Genomic DNA, 22,113 nt, shown 5'->3' with positions numbered 1-22,113 from the left:
GTATTTCAAATTTCATGCACTTTTGTCTAAGATTGTATGTCCAATATATTCTTAAGATTAATTAGTAGAATTTTAAAGGCAGTTTTCAGCTACGTTTTTAATGTAAAGTATACGTGAAACGAGCTTTTTATATAAATGACTAATTATATTTATTAAGTATAATGTAGGTTATGTAATATTTTCTTTATGTCTTCTTTCATCTATATCTTTCTTATATATGTGGCATGTTTTGAAAATAATTTTAGATTAGTTGCTTAAAAGTTAAGTATTTATCACGTAAATATTTAATTTGAAAAGCTTGTTTTTTGATGTAATCTAAATTTTACTTTAAGATATTAATTGCGTACAAAAGAATAAATGCTATCTATAAGGTTATTTGAAAAAAATACATTAAAACATTGAAAATTTATAATAAATAAGTAATTAATTATTTATAATAGATAAAAATCGTTAAAGTTTTAAGAATAAAAAGAATAAAATTAGAGCAGATTAGTATAATGTTTATGCCGATTGTTTATAACTGTCGAAAAATAAATAAACCTTTGATAAATTTGTACATAGACGCGCACAGGCATTGTTAGTTTGCTAAATTTTAAGAATAGCGTTCGTTTCTTAGTTCTCAAATCATATATGAATAGGTATTAAATTTAACGATCCCGAATAGACCAAGTGTCACAATGTATTAATCTTCAGTCATTTACGACTTATTTTCTACAAGTTTCTCTTGACTCGTTTATTAGCCCGTACTCCTATAATTCACTAAGTAGTATAGTCGATCGTAGCGCTTTCGTTATTTCTTTACATGACAGGAAATCGTAAAATTTGATCCACTATAGGTTTTATAAGCGTGAGCCTACCGAAAAGTAGAAAAACCGAGTCACGAAACCGATGATTGTACACCTGTATTCTCTATTCAACAAAAACGCTCCAAGTACTTTCTTTCGAGACATAATATACAATGCTACGTGTTCTCATTTGAAGTAAAGTAATATCCATGTAAAGTAACATTATCACTGTGTGATGTTTTTGATAAATACGTAATCATATAATTAATCATATAATTATATAATTTTGAAAGTATCGATAAATATAATAAATATAATTTGATAAACAATGTAAAAAATGATAATCTTAAAATCATATTCACCACTAAAATTATTTGTACAAAATTGGAAAATTGTGTTAAATTTAACGTATATCGTACGTTCTAAACAGTCCACTTAATTTATTTTTGTGTTAATGTAACATCAAATAAATATGTTAGAAAATAACTATAAGAAAGTAACTGTAGTTAAAAAGTAATACGTTATTTTCTTTTATGACAGCATTGTTCTGATATAAACTCATTATTTAATGTGTATCCGCAATAGACTCTTATCAGCTTTATATAATTATTTCTGTTAGAAAATAACATAAATATTAGGTAAAAAATTAATACAAAGAATATAGTATTTCAACACATTTGGAAATAGAATGTCGAAACATATTTCCTCAGTAGAATTAACATTTATAATTATATGTCAACACACGTATATTTCATTTATTTATCTTTTTATAATATATGAATTTAAAACTTATTATTTTTATAATATATGAATTTATAATATATGAATTTAAAACTTATTATTTTTATGTTTGTTTATTTACTAATAAATTGTGTTATTTTAATATTAATGTGTTGAATATCAATTTAAAATTAAATATTTAAATAACATAATTATACTATGTTAAATTAACACATGAATGTTCAAAATTCAACACAAAAACTTTAATAAAGAATGATTTTAATCATAAATGTTTTTTACTGCGTGTTCAATATATGTATAAAATTACTTGAAATTGTGCATAATAATATGTAATATGATAATGATGCAGATGCATTTGTGCGCAAATTGAATATAGTTAATGTAGCAATGCATCTACAAATTAAATATTATTATTGTCATATTTATCAACATATTATGCACAGTAGAAAACGTTTTGTATTTATATTAAAAACAATTCTTGTTGAAATTTTTATGTTAAATTTACTCAATTACTAATTTAACATAATATAATTGTTATTTAAATATTTTATGTTAAATTAACATTTCTTAATGTCAAAAGTAAAACATAATTTGTGAATAAATGAACAAACAACATACAAAATAATTCAATTTTTAAATATCAATTCTAAGATAAGTGAATAAAATGTACATGTATTATCATATTATAAATGTTAACTTTACTGAAGAAATGTGCTTTTACAATTTGTTTTCAATTTGTATCAAAGTATTACATTTTTGTGATAATTTTGTACACAATGTTCGTGTTACTTTTTAATATATTCATTTTATATTAAACTTACACAAAAATTTGAGGGAATTGTTTAGGACATGTAATATATGTTAAATTTAACACAGTTTTTTATATTTTTGTGTAGATTAATATGTGTAGATTGTGTAGAATTTTGTGTAGATAAATATAAGTGGAATTAAAGCTATATGCTAATCTATTAAATAATATAATTGTATTACTTTATATAAAAGGTTTATAATTATTCAAATGACATTACTTTACTAATTTATAAATAAACGAACAAAAGAACGGAAGAAGAGTTTCAGGTTTTATATGAAACTTTAGTAGAAAACATCGTAAAAAGATAGATAATTTCTTATCTATATCCGTTTATAATTTAAAGTATATTATTTCAATTATGTATTCTTCAAGTAAATATATAACCAAGTAGAACTGTGATGTAAATGAGTATTTTGAAACAATATTCTGTATTTTATTTCAAATTAAGCAAAATTTTATTTTCGCATATAATGACAGATCTGCCTACAGGTCTACAAAATCACGCACGGTCAATTCGCCAAAAACGATACTCTACCTTGAAAAAACGTTGTGCGTCAAAAGCTCGTTAGGCCACCGAATATCTCTCTGTCGACAAACCTCATGGGGAGAAAGAGCGAGGGTGGACAGGTGCGGATACGCATTTGTTAAAGATCACTTGAAAGGCAGTGAGTTTTGCACCTTAAAATGGAACGTGCACGCGCGGTCATTTTTACGATTCATCCGATTCTTTCGGTATATATCTTTCTGTATTTGTGTTAGGAAGCACGTCAGGACACACGTGCTAGGACAACTCGGTAAGAACGACTATTATTCTTGCATGTTCTCTTTTAGAATCGATTATTAGTTGGCATAATTTATAAATAAAATGTTATTTTACTAAATCGTTTTTAAATATAAATTTTGTACTTTACATTTTTATAACTTTTTAATAATATTATTTAATATTATTAAATCAAGCCTATGAAAAAACAGTTGAACTTTATCAAAACTTTTTGCGTAATTTTTTGCATCGTTAATAATTTTCTCTTCTAAGTTAATTAAATTTTCTTTATTTACATATTTACATATTTACTAAGCACAAGGTTATAGGGAATTAAATGGATCGAAAGGAATAATCTGGAAAGAAACTAAAAAACCAAAGAATTATGTTTTAACTAACGTTAACGATATTGCATCAATATAATTGGTTCTTAGAATTTCTTCTAGTAACGCTGTACCCTATAATATTAGATTTATATCGTGAAATATATTGAGAATTCTTGAAAATAGCGAATGAGCATTTGGCTTACACGCTGCGCGCCATAAGAATTTTCGTTGTTCGCGAGCGGTAATATTATAGAAGCTTAACTGAGGCTCGTCGATTACGATAACATTTGGAATACCTCATTATCGTGATAAAAAATGCGGACGTGCCGTGCCGACAAAAGCTGTCGCGAAGGAGAAGGGGAGGCGTAAAAGTCGGACTCGTCACCCCTCTTCGGGTCAATTACAGCACGAGACAGACCTCCCGTCCGGGGGGATCATTATCGCGAAATTGTGCGTATCGTGCACCACTACTGATGCAGCGTACCCTGTGCAAGCGCGGAATTGGATTTCGAAATGTGAAAATACGAGTCCGCGGGGGGGATGGGGCGATGGGGGATGGACGGATGAGACTCGAGGGAGACGAACGGTAGATTCACGTGGTGAGACATCTGTCGGACAACTTAACAACCGCCCGTCTCTCACTCCGATCCCGCTATATATCCATCCATATAAATTGTATATGTATAGTATAACGCGCTGCAGGGCGATACATTCCTGAGACGCCCCGTCGTTTCTTTTCGCAGTTACATACCTCTCGCCTTTTTCCCCCGTTTAACAAACAGACAGCACAATGCGAGAACTGCGGGGCTAGTCACGTGCTAGTCATGTTCTCATAGTCATCAACGTATAACTGTTATATCAGCACGCAGAGAACGATTACTACATTTTTCTCGCATAATTAATTGACATTAATTGACGCAGGGTGTGACATATATTTTTTTCTTATTTTAATTGTATCGATAGTAGTAATTTTTCTTCTTTTTTTTTTTTTTGTTTGCAACAGTTCGAGAAAACGAGATACGCTCGATATAGCGAGCGAAATTTTGTGGGGGAAGCACGCGTGCGCACGCAATTTTGCACACGTGTGTATGTAATTGCAGATGTGTCCAACATATTATTTGTATGGACGGTGCAACGGACTGTCTCTGTGTGGACACACCGTGCGTCCACACGATTTCACTCGGTGCTCTATTTAGCGCTTGTTAGCGCCGACAATACCACGCAGCTGATCCCCTTAACGAGGCCGAGGTTCGTATTGTGCGAGGGTGTAAAGCTCCGCGCGTGGCCTGTGTGCGCAGCATAAGCATGCGTCGGAGACGCGGACAAGCGAGAGCAAACCGTTAACCCATTATCTTCTTCAGGAAAAACTGCAAATAAATTCAGGTAAGAGAGCAAATGCGCTTGCGCTTGCATACATTTCAGTATTATATCTTGATAATCCGTTTCGTATGATATGTCTCTCGCTAGACAATACTCTTTAAAAAAAGAAAATAATATTACTTCCGAGATAATAAATAGAATTATTTCTTTAAACGTAAATATTACGGTTGTTTGTACTTATATTTCATAATCAAAATGTATAGATTTAATTTGTAACCTGTGAAACAACGTGCGCGCCTATCTACAAATCTCTTTTTTGATATTAATATTAAGATGTCAACACACATAAAAAATTTAAATTTTAGTTTTGTTTTATTTAATAATAATAACTAATAATAATAACTCCGTTAATACAGAGAGTAGACATAGGCAGAGAAAGAAAAAGAGAGAGAGAGAGAGAGAGAGAGAGAGAGAGAGAGAGAGAGAGAGAGAGAGAGAGGGAGAGAGAGAGAAATAAAAATACTTAAAAAAAAAAATAAGAAAGAGTAAAATACAGTAAGATATTTACATGTAAAATTGTTATTGTCAAATTGTTTACAAATTTCTTAAATTTATATCTGACAGAGCATGAATATTACAAAATATAATATCTATTTTTTTTGCTAGAAAAGACGAAGAATATTATTAAAAAAAATTTGACTAGAGGCAACAAGAGGAAGAAAAAGAGAGAAAGAAACATTAAAAGAAAATTGATAGAAAAATTAGAAAAGGAAGAAACTTCTGTGTATTTTGTCTTTTTTTCTTTGTGTTTATAATGTTTTTCCATAGTATTTTACATTTAAGATGTATGTAATTCTAATTTATGTTGAAAGAGAGAAAGAGAAAGGAAAGGAAGGAGGGAAAGGGATATTATTGAGTAACTAATATTATTAATATAAATAATAAAGAATAGTCAATGTAAAAGAAAGAAAAAAAGAGGATAAAGAACACTTTGCTTGAAATTAAAAAATAAAGCAAAAATAAGAGGTTGAGCGAGGAGAAAGAGAGAGGAGCGAAGAGACCGAAAAAAAAGGATAGCCCAGTAAGCAAGATATTATTAACATTATATTATTACAATGATGTGATTTAAAATATTTTACATTTTTAAAAATGTTTTTAATTTTTTATATGACATTATTATAAAAAACATTTAAAAAAGAAAGAAAGAAATAAAATCGATAGTCGCATCTATCGAAATGTTGTTATCGGTTTTCTGCAACCCTGATTTATAATCTTAGGCCCGTTTTTATCAACGTAAATTAACTTTAATCTCGGTTTTATTTACTTGTTATCTCATTCTAGTTCCAAAAATTAGAAAGAGATAAAAAGTAAGTTAATCCGAGATTAAAATTAATCTACGTTGGTAAAAATGGGCCTTACTGCGATAACTTTATGAGAGGCTGTCATCACAGAGCTAGCAAATGATAATTTGTATAGATGGTTATCTATGTAATTATTATTGCAATTTATTTTTAAAAGATAAAAAGCTAAATAGCGCGCGCCTGTAATGTTCTAGTAACATAAAAATGAAATTGCCTACATCAACTGCTATTTTTGTTATAAGTTTCACATTATATGGAATAAGAATCACATGGCAATTAGTCGAGAAAAGTATACATCTGACAAAAAAAACAGATATTGAGTCGCGTTAAATTTTGGATGTTAAAATTGACTTGTACAAACTAATTAGCTTTCGTTTCGTGTATTTATATCAAAATGTGTTTATTCTAAAAGCCGGCCGCCACACATATCTTTTTATCTCTTTCTCGATCTCTGTTTCTTTTGCTCTTTTACACAATATGACAACAAGTTTCTGAAGATAGCGAGCGTAACCAATCAGTATTCATTCACAAAATAAAATGAGGCAAACATGAGTCGTATCGTGCTTAAGAAAGAACTACGATAATTCATTTACATTACTGTAAAAGTAGTTACTATATACAGTAACACTATTATATAATTTAATAATTTAATAATATTTTTATTTACGCACACACAATCACAAAAACATTTAGCATATTAATTTAAATTAAAAAATTAAAATTAATTTTGTTGTAGAAGTAGCTTTTCTCTTCCTTTGCTGGATCTTTTTTTATTGCAAACCTATTTTAAAACTTTTGTAACTGCTATTATCAGTAATAATATACATATATTGCAGATATCTAATAAATGTATTACTTTAAATTAATCAATTTTTTATTATATTTTGATATCAATTTTTCTAATTTTAATTTTTTAAAAGCTTGTCGTCTGTATCTTGAGTGTTTTGATTATTTTGTTTAATGGATAATGTTTAATAAATTAATTTTGCATTTGTTTGTGGATTATTTACTTATCGGAAACTAAAAGAAAATAGAAACTGTCGTCCTGTAGTCCTCTTTACGAGGATGATCCTTTTTGATGTATGGTAGCTAGGAAAATCTGCTTGAAAAGATTATAGCCGAAACAGACGTCTCATTTTCCACTCAAGGTGGACTCTGTCGTCTTCATAACGCGGTCATAGATCTGAGGGATTTGTCTCGTTGGCGACGAAATGTAAAACACATTTGGAACACGCATGTTATATATCGGTTCCGGCCTAATAACAGAGGAGGTTTCCTCTCACGTGACAGTTTTTGGAATGCCGCACGTTAAAAGATAAATTTCTTTAAAAAACTCGGTAACACTTTATGTAGGTCTGTTTTTTTCAATAGAAAGAAATAAATATTTTATTTGTTATGCTCATTTGATTGTTTTTTGTATGCATATACATAGAAACGTGTTAGATATGATTTGAGGAACATTAGAAATATTAAGAACAAAAACATTGTCAAAATGCGGCTAGCTTTTGAAAGATAGTAAACTTACAATTAGAAACGAATTACTCAGTTTCGAAGATTCGTACGCTTTAATTGTAAAATTGTGGAAAATATGATGTATGTAGGTAAGCATACATGATAATATAAGTACACAAAGTTTTATATGCATCAGACTATGATGTAGCTGCTACATTGTAGCATATCTAATTATTCGTAATATTTAAAGATCGCTTACAAAAGTATATGTACGAGTTATTTACTTATCTAAAATTACATCTAAAATTTAAATTATTAGCAAATATATTTAAGTACTCTAAAAGTTTCTAAAAATTTGAAAGTAAAACTACATAATTTAATAACCAATTTTATTATTGTGTTTTTTAATTAATAATATATTAATTCATATAATTCATATAATTATTTCTATTTACGGTAAATTTTATTAGTAAGTTCGATTATATTTTATATATTCTCGATTATATTTTATATATTCTAGTTTTTGCAATATCCATAACTGTATACTATATTATAATTTGTTCAATGTGATAGAAAATGAATTGTTAATTTCTTAAAACGCGAAACAAAGTGATTCTTAAATATGTCTAGAGGCATTTCTTCTGAAAATGATACATCATTTACGATGTATTTATATCATAGTCTGATGTATATAAAATTTTAATCGCACGAAATACGCGGAAAAGAACATAATTATATGATCACTTACTTGCAATCCGCTTTGAATACCTCTTGATTACCATTGAATCTCTCCTGCAAAAGTTTTTTATGAATGCTGATATCTTTTTTGCATTCGAACTATTATAATTACTTATATTTTTTATAAAAAATAAACAATTTTATTATTTAGCTTATATTCTTTGTCAATAATTTAAATATTAAATAATTATAGAAGATGGTATTATAATTATCCAGTCGTTATTTGCCTTTGTCTCAACATTGACGTGCTTGTGCGAACGACTCAAAATTTACATTATTAGACGAGATCATCGACTTAAATTATGTATAATCGTATCTTCCACATAACACACAAAACACGTAAGATTGTAATCTTTGAATCTATAACTTTTAACTTAAACTAATGTAGCGGCGTATATTGAGTTTTTTTATTAATTTACTCTTCAGATTTTCGAGCTTGTTTTGGACACAATGCCTTAAGTGTGGCTTTGCAAGTTTAAACATTCATTACTTGAGAAGGACCAAAAACTATGGTCGAAATGTTGTAAAGGAGTTATTTAATAAGTTTGGCCAGTCGTATCGAATAAAATTATATTGTTATAATTATCCATTTAGATTTTATACAATAATTTTATTAATAATTAATATTTTAAGTTGAAACTTAACTCTATTATATTCATCAAAGTGTTCTCGATCGATTCTAGACTTAAAGTTATGGTATATTTATTATATTGAATATTATTTATAATTACTATGGATTCTGACGATCAATAATGGGGGAGAGAAGGGTTTCATGAAATTTTTCGCTGAACATCGTATATTGGACATTGAACAGTTTGAATACGGTAAATCTTATGCATAAGAATTTGAGCCACATCAGGTGCCCGCGGTAATCGGTCTGCATCATTTTACTTAAATTTTTTAAACAGATTTAGTAAGACTAATATTTTTCATTTGGAAGGAAGGGTAAGTTTAACCCCAACTCCCTCTAGAATCCGCCAGTGTTTATACAAATGTAGTGTCCTTCGCATAATGGGTCAAAAAGGAACAGGAATGATGGAGTAAAGATACTTATTATGAGCTACTTTTTTAAAGCTTATATTTTCTTGAATAGAGTAACTTTTAGCTTAAAATACGTAGTTTTATGACTAGTATATTCAAATTTCATCATGTATTAACATCTATTAATATCTATATATTAACATCAAAATGTATTAACGACTTAAATGTGCATTTTATTTGTTATGATTTCTCTTAGACTTGAAATATTTGTTTGTTTTAAAAAAGGTGTTTTAGTATGAGATAGTGGGTTCCTTTAATATGAAATAATTTTATATTAGAAAATTAAATGTGAAAAAAATGCATTTTTAATTAAAAAAATATAAAAACTAAATTTTTATTTATTATAATTACGTAAACATAACAAATCATAAACGGTTTTTATCAATAAAAAAAATAGAAAAAAAGTAATAGAAAATTAAAACTGTAATTTTGACAAAAAATTAACTTATACTAAAAATTATTCTGCCCAATAAAAAATGGAACAAAAAATGTGTCCATATTTACGTCTCCATATTGTATTTCATATAAGGAAATTTTTAGTAGCTTATATTAAAATCTATACGCGCGCGCGTATACATTGAATAAAAATGTCTTATAAGAAATGTTAGTTATTGTATATTGTTATATTTGCGCCACTGCACAATAATAGACTATTAAATAAATAATTTTATAAATAATTATTACAATTTCTTATCTGATAATAGGTGATGAAATAATATTGTAATACCTACGCGGCCTATAAGCACTTTCTCCTTTACACTTGTTATTATTACGAATCCATACACGTAGTAAAATGTCTCAAAGTTATGAATTTTTTTACAAAAATCAGTTTTGCTTGCTATTACTTTTTACGACACAGTCTAATTGTGTAACGAATAATATTATAAGCAATGATAAATGAAAATAATGTAATTAATCCTAATTTTTCTTTAAGGGAAAAGGGATGACATATTGTGAAATATAAAGCTATTTTATAGCAAATGTTGTACAACAGGTCGAATAATCCAACATCAAGAGAAAAAAATCATCTTATTTTGCATTCCTGATCCTGCTGTGCTTTGAATTATGAAGGAAGTGTCCAGTAAGTCTCCAGCTCGTAAAGACATCAAGCAAACAGTTATGCCCATCCAATGTGTTAATGCGCAATTTCGAGATACATGTCTCTCTCTTATTGGAATACAAAATCCTTCAACGTTCAAAATTAATGTCTCTTAGCCCCTGCTGAGAAATTGAAAGAAAATCAGAAAGCCGGTTACCCAACAGTAGTCAAAATGAGCGACATAATATCGAAGATACACTCTCAGTCATGTGTCGTGTGGTGCTTCCAAACATTTTAGAAAAATACCTCGAATTTGGAGATGCTGCGTGATACATGATTAAAAATGTAAACATATAATATATTTCTTAGATAATTAAATTAAAAAAATAAATAGCAGCGCATATATAGTAAAACTAATATATAATTTTTATTATCATTTTATTGCTTCGAGGAAGAACATAAAATGTGAAACAATCTTTATATATAAAAATATAAAAATAATTTTATATTGCGAGCAATTTTGGATTATTCTACACACGCGCTTCATGTACGTATGTAGGACACATGTAAAAAAGTTCCTAGGGAATTACAAAATTATCTGAACCCGGAAATTGTAAAGACATAATTTTCTATATTTTCTACAGTTGTCTCTCAAACATTATATATTAATGCGGACAACCAGCTTATAGCACCCATATATAACACCCATACAGTGCTTTGTAACGAAAAATTGTCAAAAAAACAGATGAAGTCCTGCTGTGAACAAAAAGCATTTTTTTCAAAAGGTTTACGCAATCTTTAGCCTGAACGATCACAAGCATCTTAAGCATAATGGAGTAGTAAAGGACTTATTATAGCCACAATGGATTTCGGGTAAATATCTCGAATGATTGCACGTGTTGCATTGCAGAAGGACGATTGCCTTTTAAAGATCTTTTAGAAACCTTCTCAGCGTGAAGTAAGTTACAAACGATGCCAAAAACTTCAGAACAAGAAAATTTGTTTTAGATAATCGGACATGAATACATTATTACTTCTATTGAAAAATAAGGTGAACGCCCGGACATATACGTACCTGTGTCCGGACACTTGCTAAAAGCTCATTATTAAGATACTTTATTGCAATATTTAATTTTAATTATAATCTTCAAAATAATTAAAGATTACAATCGAATTTCATTATTATATGATAAGAAAACATTTGTGATTAATAATAATGGTTGTTGTGTGGATGTCCGGATATGGGATGCGTGTCCGGTTATTGGGAGTTCTTGAAAAAAAGTAAATACTGATATGAAATAAAGTAATGGTATCTGCCAAAATATTTCATAAATTAAAAACGTGCGTACATATGCATGTATAATATTACATTTTTATTTGTTTATAAGTAAAAGAAATTTATAAGATATCTTTGTGTTTTTACTGATTTATATAGCTTTTGCATTGTTATACAGTGCCTTGTAGGATAATGTTAGTAATATAGAACATTTAAAATTTAACTTTAAATTGCCGTAAATTATGAACTAATTCCGCCGTAAGTCCTGATCCTAAAATCATATATATCTATAGTATAATCTAAAGTTGTGTGCGCGCGCGCGCGCGCGCGTGTGTGTGTGTGTGTGTGTGTGTGTGTGATGTAGAGAATATTTATTAAACGAACGATAAATTTACGCTCAAGTTTGTGTTCTAATAGTGCCACGAAATGATCAGCGGCCACCATGGATCCTCTAGCCTACTGGTATTAATCAACGAAGCATCAAAGAGCACTTTCCACCAAAACGGTTTGTTTATCGTCGGCTTGGCGGTAGGCCCGTCGGTCTGATCGAGTTCGCTCTTTCTCCGTCAGAAATCGTTCAGATACCACCAGTATGCGATGCTTCCAAGAATCTCTGATGTTTCTAATCGACCCACCAACTGACAAGCACCAGTTCTTTTTTTTACGAGTAAAGTTGGCTCTTGCAGTTTGTATGAATAATTTTTCTTCAATTAAATAATTTCATTCGGGAATTGATCAATCTTCATTAAAGTTCGAAAAAATAATAAAATTCATGACGCAACAATTTCTTATAGCACAATAAATCTCTATGTCGCAACATTACATAAGAGGAATTTATAAGATAAAGATAATATAGAAATAATAAAATGTATATACGTTTTTCTGGCTATATAATTTTGTCTTCTTGATGCTTTGTCAGTGAAAGCATATTTTAAAATAAGTCAAAATAAAATTAAATTCTATTTTAAACAAGAGTTGATTTATATCACTATATAATATTGCATATGGAAAGTTTATAATAAAAAAAATTAAATCCATATAAAGTTTATTTACGTAATGTATGAAATTGTATAAAAAGAGTGAACTTGACTTTTGTAAAAGAGATCTTTATAGTCTTTTAATATTCTCCGTTGGAAATCCTTGCGCATATCCAATGAGAACATTGCGCGGTAAAATATGTAAACGGTAAAAAAGTTCATGAATGTTATTGCACCGAGAGAGAGAGAGAGAGAGAGAGAGAGAGAGAGAGAGAGAGAGAGAGAGAGAGAGAGAGAGAGAGAGAGAGAGAGAGGAGGGGGAGAAAGAAAGAGAGGGAGAGAGAGTCTCACTTCTCTTGCGGCGGCTCCTCAACTTCCCCAGCTCCTCGACGTTGTGTAAACATCGAATGGACGTCTAGTTAGTTTACACTTTGTTTTAGAGATGTTAGCCAAACACGCGCGCTTTGCTTTGAGCCATCCGCGCCGCCGCGCGCCGTTGCCACCAGCCGCGGCTTATGAATGTAAACCCACATCGCGACTGAGAATATTTTTTCGGGCTTTTGCACACGCGTGCTTCCCATGTAAAACGGTAGCGTGTGCGAACGTAGGATACGTGAAGCGGATGGGTCTTCTCTCGTATGAGAAAAATGAAAAAAGGTGCGGAAGGGAGAGGAACCAGGAAGAAGGGCAGGGGGATCGACATGGGAGGAGGGGGAGGTGAACAAAACTGTGTGTCGCTCTTGACTGTTTTTCGGGATGAAAGCCTCTATCTAAAATGTTTTATTATATATATTATATTAAAAGTGAATAACATTTTTGCCCGCACCCATTATTATGAATTTTACGCATATGTGCTTATTCCTACGCCTCTTTGTGAAATACATATATAATTTATTTCTAAGATTTTTTCATATGCACATAATTTATATCTACACACATATAATATATCAATATGTAAACACAAATATTTTTTATATAATAGTGTAATAATACTTTTATCATAATTATGCTAGTACTACATATTTGAATATAAATAGAAATAAGAAGTAAAAAGTATAAATCTTTTTAGAAATAGTGTGCTTTAATTAAAGTTATTATTTTTTACTTTATCTTAATACGCTCATGCAATATACTATTAATTAATAAATAATAACTTAATAACAAAATACTAGAACTTAATCTTTATTTAGTTGCGGACAATTCTTATATTGTTAGTCGTGTGGAATTAATAATTACTTCAAAATATAAAAATAAAATGAGAAATAAAGGAAAACAAATATAATAAAAGAAATTTTATTTTAGACAACAAAATTGCACTAGTTACACTAGTTACAATAATAATAATATTAGAACTTAATATATTATTATATTATTATGGTCGTTATTACTATTATATTACACTTAAAATATTAAAACAAAATAACTGGAGTCGCGGTAATCTCGTGCAACTAATTAAAATTTAAATAATATAAAATTGAATAATATTAAATAAAATCTGTGTAAGAAATAAATAAATCTTAATCTAATAATAGAATAATGTATAATGTTGCTCATTCTTTCATGTTTAAATATATTCTTATTTTTTATTAAAATCTTCTAATTTTTACAAAAAATATTTTATATAAAGACTTTAAGTATTATAATAAAAATTAATAAAAATATTTCTTTGAATTACTGCTTGAGTAAATAGAATATTTATTAAACATTAATGAAATACAATATTTCATTGAGATTGATATGAAATTCTTGGTAAGGCAAGTAAACATTCGTTAACTAGATATACTCAGTAAACCGTTATGTATCGGTTTATTTACATGTCGCTCTTTTAACTTATGGCCGGTAAAACACTCGTCGCCAATCGCTACTTGACTCGTAATGCTTCGCCATGTAGACAAGTATAAATCTTGTTTAATGAAATTAATATAAGTATTGTTTAAAAAACAATAGCTTAATTATATCTGAATAATTTGCTTGTTTGTTGACATTCTAATATTCCTAATGCAACGACACTAATAAATAAAGATATATAAATTTCTTGTAAAATATACAATTATCAAAAATTTTATAAAGGTAAAAAAGATACTCCAAGTATATAAACACATTTAAAAGTATATTTTTAAATAGTGCCCGCATTAGTTACATTCTTGTATATTTATTATATAAATTAAATAGAGTCGCATTAATTACATTCTTGTATATTTATCAATATCAATAACATAAAGGATTGGAAATACAGAAAAAATACGAGCCGGGCACGCCAAGTTTTTGTTTCACTATCTGTTATCATTGGTACATTTCCATTTTTTAAATAATTTCTGAGATATCTCTTTCAAATAAATTTTGAACAAATTTTTATAGGATTTTTCTAAGTCTTTTTTAAAAATATACTTGATTAATTTTATTGATCTCGTACTGATTTTTGAATATGTTTATGTACTTGACGACCTTTTTTACCTGTATAAGGTAATTTTGGTAAAATTTTACTTTTTTTTATAAAAATCAAATAATATTATTTTTCCTTATATTACGTAATTTTATTTGAATTAATTTATTTATTATGCATTATTCATTTTTTATTATACATATTTTTATTATACATATATATTTATTTTTTATACATATATATAATTGTAATTATATCACGTACTGTTATTATGCTAATAATTTTATACACATTTGCAGTAACAGATATCTTTACCGTAGGTATAACTTTAGCATTCAGAAACTTGTAATTTTCTTAATCTTTATTAATAATAATATTAACATTTACCATATGTATATTATTCGTTTATGTTATTATTATTTGTTTATTTTATTTTTATTAATTTTATTATATTTTTTGTGTACCAATATTCAATGCTTATATTACAAAAATAATTTTATTTTAGTTTTATAAAATTGTATGTAGACACATTGTGAAGCCTCTTGAATGACAAACTTTACGTGTGTGTGTACATATATGTATATGAGTCTGATTTGTGAAAACTAACTCAAGTGAGCTTTTTCGAGCAAAAGATCTCGAAATTTCAGGATTGAGTGTACCGGTTTTAATCACACGGTCGCAATCGCAACTCGCATCAATATCATATAACAAAATAGCCATTAGATTTTTCATTATAATTTTAGTTTCTGAGATATTTTAACTGAAAGTGAATTTGACAGCTAAATTTCAGATAAGCTTACAATTAGTAGCGCCGCGACATTTGCCTAGTGAAAATTTGCATCATATGGCACGATTCTTAATGTAAGTACACAAAAAAGTTACTCTTAAATTGAAACTTAGGTATTCAAATTAACGCGATCCTTGTTTCATATATAAGCAACAATATGTAATCTTCGTAGAAGAATTTGAAAATCTTGAATTTCAAGATATTATAGTCTTATTTCAACACTATAAGTATTATTTTAAAAATATGATATAATTGTTTTGATATTTTTATTCTAAGAAAATTATAATCTTCGATTTAAACATGTAGTATTTTCTACCCAATATTTTTCTTTTCCATTCAAGAAAATTATTCTTAAATAACAAGAATATTATTTTCTTGATTAAACTATATAAAATTTTGAAATAAATCTTCATTCAAGTAAATCTTTTTGATTTAACGCGATATAATCTCATTTCAAGATTTCCGTTTTGAAACTGGAAATATTGTCAAAACAAAAATATTCTTTTTTTCTATGTACTGGGCGTCGCGCTGCTACCACGTCGCTTGATTATCTCATGTGCATGTTTTAGAATAAATCTATATATGTGTTTTAGAATAAATTTTTTATTAATAATATTTATTTTTATCTCTTTATTTTGATATAAGTATTTATTACTTTTGTTATATTTTAAAAATTGACAAAAATGCAGGAATATAAACAAATGCAACTTTCACGATATTTTTATTTTTATATTGTTTGATCTCTTTATATTAAAAAAGTTAAAAATTATTTATTAATTAATCATTTTAAATTGAATTGTTATTATTAAAAATTTGTTTAATTGAAAAAAACACTAATGTCAATCTGTTGTTTATAAAACCAAAATAATCACGTCATTTTCTAAATTATATTAAAAACCATTAATTATGCAAACAGTCATCAATAAAAATTAGAATACTATGTCTATAAAGATAGTGAATTTAATTTCGTCTATTGTTTCTACTTAGATACTTTTTTCATTCTTCCGTAAATCTGAATTACTTAATGAGAAAAGTAAAATGACTCTCACTACAATGTATATAGCAAATGATTTCCTGTTTGGTTTACTATCGTCTTTTCATGATTCTGAGGACTTTATTCCCGCCCGTTTCTTCTTGGCGTTATTCTGTTATTGAATCGGGGGCCAGTTACATCTTTGAAAGGTTCCTTTTTCGAGAGTCGACAGAGAGAGAGATGACATATCATATATATATATATATGCATACATACATACACACACCCACATACACACATACATATATCGCGCGGCGATTATTGTGTCGGTCGACTTCATAGAAGGCAAAAATCGAACAAAACTTACTCATCGGTGGCTTCTTCTTTATTCCAATCATCCACGTATTCACGCCCTAGAGATTGTGCTTTCGTACCTCTCCCATCCCTATTCCGGATGAATCCATCACTCCGTACTCCATAGGGATTGTGTAATAGATGCCGCGTGTAAAGGATACAAAGCTTAGCGGGAGTCTTCAAATGAATTTCGCGATTCCTCATGTTCTAATTTCCAGGTGTTGGGACAAATTCGCAGGTGCAAATTGAAATTTTTCAAAGTTACTTTTGTAACTTTGAAAGTCTTTCTAACAAGGAAAAACACATTAAAGCATAATATTTTAACATTAAAAAATTTATTAAATTTATATTATTAAATTTCTTTTTATTTTACAAAATCTATATGTATTACAACAATGTAATTGTAATAAACATATGTTGTATTCTTGAAAAAAAATGACTTATGCAATTACATATGGTCATATAATTGGCCATATACATATAACTAGATCCAAAAAATGGCGCGTTAAAGATCTGAAAATATATGTTGTATTGTATGATCATATTTTTTTATTTATTATGCAGTAAAATTGACATACAAATATAAGATTTGGCAATAAAATAATTTTTATGTGTTCTATATTTTTATATATTACTTATGCTTATGAATTAATGCTTAAGACGTCGAAGACAGTGCTTCGTTGTGCTGAAGCGTATGAAGAAAAGCAGATCTCTTGGAATATCATCTACTATGTGTATACGTGTATCAGATTACGACATCGTCTAAAGACCCTCGCATTCGTTACAAAAACACACTGTTCCGATAACCACTGGCAATTTTGCTTTTAAATCGCCACACTAACTTCCGAAATGTGGTAAGGATAACATTCATATGTATGCGCGCGCGCGTGTGTGTAAAATATGAAAAATTAGAAATTTTTCCTATTTTAAAGCTATGTATCAAAGACATAGAAATATATTTCAGTTTATTTTATTTCTCATCAGAAATACGCATACATACGATATAATTAAAGTAATGTGTGATAACTTTAATGATGTGTAACTATATATATTATTTTTGAAATATTAAACAAATGTTTAGTCTTCTTGTAAGCAATCTTGGTACAAATTTTATTATCAAATTTCAATTTTTATTAACTAAAAATTATAATATTTAAATTAATGTTAAAATTTAAGTTAAATAATTATTACGTAACGTAATATATAGAAATGTTGGGAAGTAACCCTAAATTTTTCTGGAATTTTTTGAAAGCCTAGATCAGATAGTAAAAAAAATTTAGACAAGAAAAACTCATGTTATCTACGGAGTAAATAAAAACATAATTGCCTACCTGGTTAACTTTAAATAAATGTTTATCATTACTTTTACTTCAATCAAAATTTAATAAATATCTCCTTTTTTTATTTTACTATGTATATTATTTAGAACAAAATCTCCAATATCGAAGTAAAGCTGATCCAATTTGAAATTAATGACACGCTATAAATATTGATACCGGTCGCGAGCATGACGATGGACATAAAAACTCGCGAAAAAAACCTGCGTCACACTATCCCTTTATCGATGTAACCGAACGCCAATTATCGACGCCTCCGAGCTGCGTAAGGCGAAACCTTATAGCTCAGCCTTCTATAGCTACTAGATTTATATTGCGCGTGTATAAGCAAGGGAAATCGGACTGTTAGTGGTAACATTTTTATATCGCCTTACGTAGTTGCGATTTTTGACTTCAATATTTTTATTACACACCAAACATACACATGTAGCCACGAATTAATGAAGATAGAATAAAATTGTAAAACTTAAATAATTCTTTATTATATTAATATATTGGTATCACAATGCTTGATAACGATAAATATCTGATTAAATTAACACAAGGAATAGTTAACAGAGTTTGTTAAAATATCAACATCTGCTTCGTATGTTTTTGCAAATAGCAATAATACGATTGTTACATCTAGGCTGTCTAGCCTTAGAGAATTAATTTAATTTTATAAACTAAACAATTTAACATAAGAATTTCAAAGAATGAGCTAAAGTGGGAAAGAACACAACAAATTCTAATTTCACAGGTACGCTAGGAAGGGTATGCACTGTGATACGTGAGGCGAACTAGAACACTTTTTGCGACTAGAAAATGTGGATCAACTTGCTAATAGAATGCTATAACTCCATCTCCAAGTCGTGCGCCTGTAGGAACAAATTTCAAATCAGCAAACTAAATTGCTTTAACTCGGAACTGATATCAAATGCGAATCTTTGTTCAAGAAAAAATGGGGTAACAATTTTAAATAATTAATGATATTTTAATGGTAAACAATAAATTTTATTCTTAAAGTTGATCAGGTATTTTAGTAAAATTTAGTAAATTATAATAAAGCTGCATTTTATACATTATATAATACATATTTTACAGAAGTTAGCTTCAAAGAATCCTATACAATGACTTGGAAGAAATTCGAGTGAAATTACATAATAATCTGCGATGTTAATATTAAAAGAACTTGGAGCGTATTCATAAATTTCTGTAACAAAAAGAAACTTACGGAAATAATATATAGGTTGAATTGTAGTCCGTTCGGAAACAAGGGCAACCATATGATTCATTTACCTTCTTTATAGTGATAGTGGAAGAGGAAAAGAAGTTATAAGTTATATATATAAGTTTACCGGGACAGCGAATGGAAAGGGATGGTCAGGTTGAAAAACCAGGATATGATCATTGGGGCTGAGGGCTGACACAGTTGAAAGTAAAACGTCTATATCTATTAAATAAAACATTATTAAATAAAACTTGGAAGTTTATAGTAAATTTTGAGAGCGGATTTCTCTCTGGAAATTGATAATTAAAAGATTCTAGGGAGTCATGGTATTATTAAAATAATACTGGCGAGGACGAAGGAAGAAGCAAGATGGGGCAGGATCTCGCGGGATGGACAGTGATACCGAGGGGAGGTGTAAAAGGAAATTCTATTTTTATCGAGTCGTTATTAATAAGATCTTTTTTCGCTTGTTCTGCAAGCTCCCCGGTTCCACCGACGTTTTGCAGCTCTTCTCAATAACCGTTTCGCGGTACCGCGAATGCAAGAATCCACTACAAGTTGAACGGTTCAGAACCGACTTTGCGTCGTGAAGAAAAATCAATTAAATAGCCAAACCCTCAAGAGATAAGACATTAGTCGGTCGTGTTACAAAATCTTTAATTCGCGAAACGTCACAGCTTTACTATTGGTATTCGGCCGAACTCAATATAACGAAAAGCTATATAGATTGTACTCCTACATTAAGGCGGGCAAGTCATGTAAATCGAAATATTTTAGCAATTTTTTTTTCTTGCTTAAAATTTATAGGAAATTTTCCGTAGCTAGAATGTGAAAAAAAATAGTAGAAACCGATTTGAGAGTTCCTTCTATGTTATTTTCGTCGAAAAGTGAACGGTCGAATTGGGCGGAGCCCTCATGTAGACGAGTCGGAAACTCAGTCTTTCGGTCCCTCTGTAATAAATGTTAACTTGGCTGTGTTAGAATAATGTTCTGAAAAACAGGAAGATCTGTTCTATGGCCCTGGAATCGCAGATTAGCAAAAAACTGCGGTAAATTAAAATAAATTACAATTTTTTCACGATTTCGTTACTCGAACTTTAAACGCGTTTTTCTCCAAACTACTTTTTTAAAATTGGCGTGCAAGATAACTCAAAAACTATTCATCCGATTGAGTTCTCCTTGTGCATACATTTAGATAAATACTTTCCTCATAAATTGAACCTTTATTTGTAATTGTATTGTTTCAATAAATTATTTTTATTGCATAATTAACACGAAAATTTTTCGTAAAAATCAATACTTTTTTTTCTACGTGTCGTCATTTTTACAATTTTGCATTATTTTTTTTAACAATAGGTTCAATCGATAACGCAAACCGTACAAAAAAGAAATCTATTCGGTTTTTTTGTTTCAGATGAATACAAGCAGCGCTACATTGCACGCCGACAAGTGACTTCAACGTCGACGCATTAGATTTACATTATTATTATTTATAAAATACATATTATTTTTCTGTCAAAAAATATTTTTTTAGTAGTTGAATATTACAATAACATACCCTGAAAATTTCAAAAGAATTGGTTGTATAATTTCCTCAAACAAAATTCCAAAAAATCACTCAATTTTTAGCGCGTTACATGACTTGCCCCCCTTAAACAGTCGCGACGTGAGCTCTTTTAATTAACAAACTGTGACAGTTCTTATACTCCCAATAATTGATTTACTCTAATATATAATAAAATGCTGTGTGTCGTGTACCGACATATTATCGAGCAGTCGCGTCGCGAGCAATTTTACTTGACAATTTTACATGTTTATTTTTTCACAAACTGCTTTGAAAATTGAAGAAAGTCATTTAATCTTTCGATAAAAGAAAGAGATTGTAAAGATTGTGACTTACTTTTAAATGTTTTAATCGGTCGTCCGAAATGAGTCGCTGATCTTTCGGCTGGCTGCGCTACGATACTGAATCGGGTCCCGCAAGCGGACTCGAGATATCTTTAAAATTAAACATTATTTATTAATAAAATTATATTTTGCGTACGATTCAACTATAAATGAAAGTGAAATTACTACAAATAACTGAAAATGATTCTGAATTGTGTCTCGCAAGCGGAGTTGAGGTAACTTTAAAATTAAACATTTATTATTAATGAATTGTTAAAATGATTATATCTCGCGAACGATTCAACTAAAAACAAACGCAAAATTACTGCAAACAGCCATATACGATTCTGAATTGAGTCACTCAATTAATTGCAAACAGTATTTATTTCTAACACACAATCGTGCGAGCATTTTGCCATCCAAACGTTCCAAGATTTATGTTTTTGTATAATATATTTAAAAATATAAAAGACAAAAGAAAAATAAAAAAATAAAAAAATGTTGAGCTTTTTCCCTCGACGGTGCGCTACCTTGTTGTGGTGTGGGGGCTTGCCA

At 29.1% G+C, this 22,113-nt stretch overlaps 1 long non-coding RNA gene across 6 annotated transcripts; it reads left to right on the top strand.

The window, feature by feature from the left end:
- The first annotated feature begins 3,508 nt into the window (after nt 1-3,508).
- Nucleotides 3,509-21,983, top strand: LOC114254036. 6 transcript variants are annotated; one of them, XR_004962562.1, is made up of 8 exons: nt 3,509-4,806; nt 8,488-8,633; nt 10,270-10,719; nt 10,830-10,921; nt 11,019-11,247; nt 12,068-12,317; nt 19,201-19,406; nt 21,086-21,983. It is a non-coding gene; the product is annotated as an uncharacterized LOC114254036 (long non-coding RNA). The 6 variants fall into 6 exon arrangements; XR_004962563.1 differs by lacking the exon at nt 21,086-21,983 and adding an exon at nt 19,545-20,492; XR_004962565.1 differs by lacking the exons at nt 12,068-12,317; nt 19,201-19,406; nt 21,086-21,983 and adding an exon at nt 11,383-11,880 and having other exon boundaries at nt 3,516-4,806.
- The last annotated feature ends 130 nt before the right edge of the window (nt 21,984-22,113 follow it).

This window comes from Monomorium pharaonis, chromosome 3, assembly GCF_013373865.1.
Source record: "Monomorium pharaonis isolate MP-MQ-018 chromosome 3, ASM1337386v2, whole genome shotgun sequence".
NCBI lineage: Eukaryota > Metazoa > Arthropoda > Insecta > Hymenoptera > Formicidae > Monomorium > Monomorium pharaonis.
Note: the sequence above shows the minus strand (reverse complement) of the source record. Positions and strands in the feature narration are given on the sequence as shown.